Source organism: Vicugna pacos, chromosome 13 (genome assembly GCF_048564905.1).
Source record: "Vicugna pacos chromosome 13, VicPac4, whole genome shotgun sequence".
Taxonomy (NCBI): Eukaryota; Metazoa; Chordata; class Mammalia; order Artiodactyla; family Camelidae; genus Vicugna; species Vicugna pacos.
Window position 1 is genome coordinate 61,267,172 of NC_132999.1, and position 6,549 is coordinate 61,273,720.

Below are 6,549 nucleotides of genomic sequence, written 5' to 3' on the forward strand. Positions count from 1 at the left end.
CTCGGGATCCTGTTATTGGAAGACGGCCGAAGGGCAAGGCTAGGTTGTAATCTTGGGGCCCTGTGGTTGCGTGTTCCACCTCGCGGTCACACCCACCTGCCGTCGGGTGATGCTGTCCACTCGGGATTACTCAGACCTCCTGGACCCACCTGGCGTGTTCTTCGCACCAGCCTTCCCGTCTCTACCTGGCTCCTCCCTCAGGGGTAAAAGAGTTGGCTTGTCCCTCTACGGTAGTTGAGACCACTGTTTGCAAGACAGTTGCATGATGTGGGGGAGAAATAATTTCCAATAGCAATTTCTTTTTCATCCTCCTTTACTTATGTAAGCCATGCTCACTGACTTAGGGGGCCGGGCTGCCCGAGTTCCGACCCCAGCTCCATCCCTTCCAGGATGGGTGACCTTGAGCAGGTGGCTTACACTCCGTTCTGCACCTCAGTCTCATCATTTGTGAAAAACCAAGTGAAAACAGCGCCTACCCCACAGGAGTGCTGTGGGGCTGAAAGGGTTAACTCGTGGGGCGCACTTAGAAACATGCTTGGCACACACACCAGAGAGCCAAGTCTTAGCCTTTATTAGCATTCTTACTGTTATTATCAGTCTGAATGAGCAAGAACAGACAGCGGGGAATGGCCATTTTTACATAGTTTATTGGTAAATTTACAAGGTGAAAATCAACAACTACATTACAGGCCCAGCTTCAAGAAGTCAGGTGGCCAGAGGCATGACTGACTCACCGTGTCAGTTAACTCAGTTACCTAATTTCTCTCTTAGTTTCTTTATCTGTTACAGGGAAGTGTTTACTGTTCCTTAGTCTTGTCTGATTTTTGATCCCGAAGTAACTCAAAGAAACGTGTCATTTAAAGATGATTCTGTTGATGCCTGTTTTTCTCATTATGCCCGGAGCCGGATACCCTGAGTCTCCCCTCCCAGGCCCACTGGAGCTGTTTCTTCAGCCAATGCTGAGAACAGTCTGTAAATGCCAGTCTCACAAAGGCCCTCTTTCCCCTCAGATGGAGCCATCCTGCCTGTTTCCTTCCAGTGCTGCCCGAGCTGTTTATGAACCCTCTTCCAGGCACCCTGGACCCTTTGTCCATGTTGGGAGCAGAGGAGGATCTCTGTGGAAAAAAAAATTATGTATTAGATAAACTGAAGCCAATGAACTTAGTGTTGATCCTGGGCACAGTTCTGGAGCAGATAATCATATGAGTGGTTGACCAGTACTTAGAAAGAGGGATCTTTAGGGTCAATTTTGATGGTCGAAGGTCTTCCATTAGATTAGTCAATCCAGTGAGTGCTTTGCAAAAGTGTGATGACTTTTAACAATAGCTTAAAAGTTTCTCATGAAATCCAAATGGACAAAATCATGACCTAAGTCTGCTAGAGGTTGAAGGGACATTAGCTAGTCATGTGTCACATCTCCCGTTAAGGTGACACCACTTGCCCAAAGTCACACAGCTAATTGGTGTCCAGGCTGGAGTCTGGGCCTGGGCCTGTGCCCCAGATGAAGGCCCCACCCAGCAGCTGTGGTTCCTGGGTGTGGTCAGGTGGAATCCTAACAGTACATGGGACGCTGTCCTCCCAAGGCGTACCCTAGTGGCATGCCAAACAGTCCTATCCTTGGCGCTCAACTCTTTAACATTCTATCAACAACTTGGATAAAGCCAAAGATAACTGCTTATCAACTGTGCAAATAACACAAGGCTGGGTGGGAAGGCCAGTGTGTTGGAATCACAGAATCGTGATCCAAATGATCTCAACAGGAAGGAATGGTTGGTGGAATCCAACAAGATAAAATCGAACTGTAATACATGTCAGCTCCTGCATTTAACTCCAAATCCCGATTGCAAAAGTATAGGATGTGGTTGGAAATCATGTCCCACCTTACCCGTAATCAAAGACATGCAAATTAGAGCAACCATGAGCTAATCACTTTCCCCTATCAGACTGGCAATGATTAAAAGAATGAAAATTCTCCAGTTTGGTGGCTAAGGTGTGGGGAAATAGGACCCCCTGTAAACCGCTTGTGGGCGTACCAACAAAATCACCCTTTCTAGAGGGTAATCTGGAAACAGAGCGAAAACCATAAAATATACCATTTGTCCCAAAAGTTTTGCTTGTAGAAATGTATCCAAAGACAATTATGTTAAGATTTATGTACAAAGATAGTCACAAAATTACTGTTAAGAGAACATTTTGGGGGGTGGTGTTCAGTTTGGGAACAGAAATCTTGGAGGCCTCAGAAGGGTACCGCAAAGCTCTTGTCAAATACTGGACATTGTAAAGAGGAGGGGTCAGGGTCTGTGTAGCTCCTCAAAGCCAGACCAGAACGTAAAAGAGATTTATGTGGCCTAATATTATAAAGCAGATTCTAACAATTAATTCTGCCTCAAATTAGGTTGGGCTGTCTTGTAGGTTTCCAGTCACTGGCAGATGGCCCTCTGTCCAGGGTGTCGAAGTGGACAGTTATTATTCTTTAGCCATTGGGATGAAACGTTCATCTTGGTTCCTCCCAATGCAAAGGGACAATGAGTCTTTGTTGCATGAAATCAACAAAGGGCAGGCTCGCCACTCAAGGTGAAGGTGGGAGGGAGGTGATACGGAATTCTAGGAATAAAATGATAAACCCCTGGCCCCCAACATCACCCTTACTGAAAGCCTCAGGGAGATGACCACACCCCTTCACCCCTAATCTTTTAGGACTATCTGCTGTGTATCAGTTCCCCAAAGATAAAACCTCAGGGAAACTTTTAGCTTTTAGGCCTGAAGAAAAGAAATAAAAGATGAATGCTCTTTCTCACCAAATCATTTCCACTGTATTTTGGCTTCCAGGAGACAGACATATGGGGTAAGTGTTTAACTACTCTGTCTACACCTTTTCTCTTTTGTGTTAGTTTCATCTAAAACTTTCAGTTTTAGTCATGAATCACACCTGTCTCAGCCACATTTTATGCAGCACCTCCAAATGTGCACATTCCCTTCTTTTTGATGATGCTTCTTAAGTGTGCCTGCATATTTATCATTTCAGTTTATTGAGTTTATTTTCTTCAGTCTCCCCATTAACTGCGTCAGGTGGTAATTAACAAAAATATTCATAGTTAACACTTTACTGAGCTCTTGAGTGAGACATCACCCTGTACCCTATCAGGTGGTCCTCACCGGCACACACCCTGGGACTGGGCACAGCCTCCCTCCGCTCATTTGTGGCCAGAGTAATCTTTACATACGACAACACGTATCACATCACCAACCACAGGCCTAGGTGGCCTCCAGGGCCCTGTATGGGCTGCTCCCCCTGAACCCCAGTGTATCTTCTACCAGGTTCCTTCACTTTGAGCTCAAGTTACATGGGCCTGTCACTTCTTCCAAGCTGTCACACTCCTTCCAGCCAGTTTTTCTACACATAATCTTCCCTCTTGTCCCATCTCTCCTTCCTATGCATTCTTAATTAACGCTATGACCTAAATGGTGTCTCCCCTGCCAATCGTATATTGGAGTTCTAACCCCCAGGACCTCAGAATGTGACTGAGTTTGGAGATCCGGGCCTTTAACAAGGTAATCATGTTAAAATGAGGCCATTAGGGTGGGCCCTGATCCAATCTGACTGGTGTCTTTGTAAGAAGAGATTAAGCCGCCTGGAGAGACACTACGCTTGCAAGTGCACAGAGGAGAGACCATGTGAGGACACAGGGAGAAGGCGGCCGTCTGCAAGGCCAGGAGAGAGGCCTCTGGAGGAACCAAACCTTAGACTTCCAGCCTCCAGGACTGTGAGCAAACAAATGTCTGTTGTCTAAGCCTCCTGGCCTGTGGCATTTTGTTATGGCAGCCCAAGCAGACTAGTAGTTAAGAAGTCATTCCCTCAGAGAGGTTCTCCCCACCCCCTCTCCCCATCTGCAGGACTATAATGTCCCCCCGCCCCCATCACACTTACCAGTTTGTGAATAGTCACTTATCTGGAGGACTACATGGCTATTGTCTGTATCCCTTCCTCAGGATTTAGACTCTGGGGCAGCAGAGAGACATGCATTTAGGTTCTCCATAGTGTCTCCAGCAGCTAGCACAGTGCTTGCTGGTCACGTGGGGGCGTGGGTGTTCTGTATTGTTTACTGAAATGCTGAAGTATTAAATCGAGGCTCAGTTAAACTTCTTAAAGGTCACAAAGCAGCTAAGTGGCAAAGGGAGACTGAAACGTCAGCCCCTAAAGCTCTGACTCTTAACCACTACTTAACCCTCCGATCTTGAAATGCAACGGTTCACTCAACAGGTGCTTCCTGAGCACTTGTCACTTGCTGGCTTCTGTCTAGGAACTGGGGATGCAGCCATAACAAAACAGACAAAATCGCTGCCTTCCTGGGCAGAGGGATGTCACATTCATAAGGAAGTAAGTTGTGTGGTATATTAGAAGGTGATAAATGCCATGGAGCCCAATGGGAATTTGGGGCTGGGGAGTCGGATTTGTAATTTAAAGTCAGAGATTAGACAGGCCTTTTTGAGTAAGGAATGTTTGAGTCAGGCCTTGACGGAGGTGAGAGAGGGAGCCTCAGGGATATCTGAGGACAAGCCCCATACAGAGGTAAAAGCAAGTTCAGTGTCTTGGAGGCAGAAGGAAGCCTGGCAAAATGACTTATGCGGCTGGAGTAAAATGAGTAAGGGAGTCAAGTTAGGAGAGGGGCTCAGCAAGCTTCCAGGTGGTGGATGACATCTCTGTCCATGGTACAACTTTGGCTTTTCGCTTGAGGAGGACGCCTGTGGAAGATTTTGCAGAGGAGCCACATGATACGACTTTTAATAGAATTACTCAGGCTGCAGTTACATAACATAGACTGAGGAAGAGAGGGGTAAAGGTAGACTCTGGGAGCAGTTTGGAAGGCATTTATAATCACCCATTTACAATCATCCGTGAGGGACGAGGGGCTGGGTCTAAGATGCTGTCAGTGGAAGTAGGATTCTGCATATATTTTAAAGAAAAAGCCAAGGGGATTTGCTGGCAGGTTGGATGTGGGATGAAGGAGATCACAAGGTTTGGAGCCTGAGAAGCTGGAAGGACGGAGGTGCCATTCTCTGAGATGAGGAAGAGCACAGGTGAAGCACTTTTTTGGTGAAGAAGCTCAGGAATTGCATTTGGACATGATCAGTTTGAGCATCTTACTAGGTATCCAAGTTTTGATACCAAATAGTTGTATATTCAAGTACTGAGATTCAGGGGAAAGACTCTCATTAGCATTTAGATGATTTAGAGCCATGAAACTACATGAGGTCACCAAGATACTAAGTGAAAAGAGAGAAATCCAAGCAGATAGCTCTGGTGGCACTGCTACATTGAAAGGTCAGGGGAATGAGGAGGAACCAGCGATTGAGACTGAGAAGTAGAAGCCAGGGACAGACGAAGAAAACCAAGAGTGTGCAGTCCTGCAAGGCAAATGAACAAAGTGTTTCACGGAGGAGAGGTGATAAACTGTTTCAAATATTGCTGATAGAGCAGGTAAGAGGACCGCAGGGAAGAAACGGAGTGTGAAAGGAGAGGGGTCAACAAAGAGCGGAGAGAGCTGGAGACTGCGACTATAGACACTTTCAAGAAGCTCTGATATTCAGAGAAAGGGAGGGAGAGAGGAGGTGTGAGCTGGAGAAGTGGAGTCAAGGAAAGGTTTTCTTAGGAAGGAAGAATATATTTATATGCTTATGGAAAGATCTTGTGGAGAAGAAACTGAGGCACAAAAAAGTTAGGTTACCCCTAGCACTAAGTCTCCTGGTCTAAGACCCTTCGTCCCATCCCTACGCTGCTTAAGTGACAGATTTAAGCCTTATCCGGGCCTCCTGCCCCGGATCTAGGACAGTTTGAATTTTTACTTTACTTGGATCAGAAAGTCATCCGAAATGTACTACCTTAAGTCAAGAAAACCCTTACACTGAATTTTGACTCTGACTCTAACTTTGGGGCTTCCTGGAACTCGCCGGGCTGAACAGAGCTAACACGTACGGGATCCTAGCGGAACTCACGTAGAGAGCGCCTCACAGCGCCTCCCGCGCGATTTCTAAACCTCACCAACGTCAGCTGACCAGCTCTCCTCCAATCCCATCTCGGGGGAGGGGCTAGACGCCCCGTCTCCACAGCAACGCCTGCGTCAGTTCGAGCCGGGGGCTTCAGCACCGTGGGAGGCGCGCTCGGATGACGTCACGCGCCCCGCGGCGCTTGCATGACGTCATTCCTAGCTTAGCAGAGGGGGCCGCCGACCCGCAGGTATAAAAACAAGCGCGGCTTCGGACACCGCGCATGTGTCATCTCAGATTGACTCCTGAGTAGCTCTTAAACACCAAGTCGTGAGCGAGCGCAGTTGAGGTCCGCCCGCCTTCGCTGCTGTTCTTTTCGTTTTGGCCAGAGATATCGTCAGAGGTGCTTACAGTTCCATCTGGCTTTGTCAGAGCTAGCTTAAGGGCGGATATCGGAGAATCAGACAGTCCCTTCACTTCATCTTGTGTGTCTCTTACCTCTCCTGGTGCGTTTCATCCACAATCTCACAGACGAGTCTGAAAATGCTAGTTGGATTCCCAAAT

The 6,549-nt window shown here is 47.3% G+C and overlaps 1 long non-coding RNA gene across 2 annotated transcripts; it reads right to left on the reverse strand.

The window, feature by feature from the left end:
- Positions 1-627: 627 nt before the first annotated feature.
- LOC140700991 (uncharacterized) lies at positions 628-6,030 on the reverse strand. 2 transcript variants are annotated; one of them, XR_012079763.1, is made up of 3 exons: positions 5,995-6,030; positions 3,929-4,000; positions 628-1,115 (listed from the first exon to the last, which is right to left on the reverse strand). It is a non-coding gene; the product is annotated as an uncharacterized lncRNA (long non-coding RNA). The 2 variants fall into 2 exon arrangements; XR_012079762.1 differs by lacking the exon at positions 5,995-6,030 and having other exon boundaries at positions 3,929-5,180.
- Between the last annotated feature and the right edge of the window lie 519 nt (positions 6,031-6,549).